Raw genomic sequence first — 1,038 nt, 5'->3', positions numbered from 1 at the left:
CGGTGGGTGCTGAGCCCCCTCCTCTGCCATCCATCCCTGCACCCCCAGGCCAGCCCTCCCCGCACCAGCGCCCGGGCTCCCCGACAGCCGCCAGCGAGAGAAACAACTTGTTAGAAAACCGAAAGGCGGCTCCGGGCTGCAGGTGGGAGGGAGGAAACGTGTCCTAAAAATACAGCAGCGCCTGCATGGTCCCCGAAGGTGGCTGAGCAGATGGCATGTCTCGGCGGCCACCTGGGCTCCCGCAGATGGTACCCAGGGCTCCCCGCTTTGTGCCCCCAGCCTGGGGCTCCCCGGGGGGGCAGGGGGGGACCGGACAGGGAAGGGATGGTGGGGTGTAAGTGGGAAGGAGGGTCCCAGAGCGTGGGGGTGCAGGGGTGCTGTGCTGTGCTGCAGGGGCACAGGCTGCGGGACTGGGCAGGGCGAAGCGGGGTGTCACCGGCAGGGTTTGCAGCATCTCTGCCCTCTGGGTGCAGCCCAGGGCCCCAGGGGATGGGGAGCATGGGCTGGGTGCTGCAAGGAGACGAGGGGAAGCCCCACCATGGGGCTGATGCACAGGGAGTGAGGGCCACGCGGGTACAAACCACAGCCGCAACCCAGCTGGGCTGGCGTGTGCTGAGGGTGCAAGGGGGGACGTTGCAGCTGCCCCCAGCACACCTCTGCCCCGCACCCTGCATCCCGGCGATGCTGAGGGGTCCCAGCTCCATCCCACCTGCGCTGGAGATGCCCACGTCCCACCGGAAAGGGCAGAGCAGCCCGGCCATGCAGACTGAGGACGGGCAGGGGTTTGGGCAGCGCGTGGCTGCAGGGAGGGGAGGGCAGCCATGGGTTCCCAACTGCCCATCCTACTGAGCAGGAGGGTTTCCATCCATGTTTTGTGCTCTTGCCTCTTCCCTTTTTATTTCTGGCAATATGGGCAACCGCAGGCCAGGTGGGCCTCGGCATCGTCAGCTCGGGGTTTTGCCGAGCCGCCCTGCGGCGAGGGTCAGGCTCCCCTGCGCCGGGAGATGGAAAGTGCACGGGGGGTTGAACGGCAGGCGC

Source organism: Egretta garzetta, unplaced genomic scaffold (assembly GCF_000687185.1).
Source record: "Egretta garzetta isolate BGI_Z169 unplaced genomic scaffold, ASM68718v1 scaffold395, whole genome shotgun sequence".
In the NCBI taxonomy this organism is placed as follows: domain Eukaryota; kingdom Metazoa; phylum Chordata; class Aves; order Pelecaniformes; family Ardeidae; genus Egretta; species Egretta garzetta.
The sequence above is the reverse complement of the archived record's forward strand: the minus strand, read 5'-3'. Positions refer to the sequence as shown.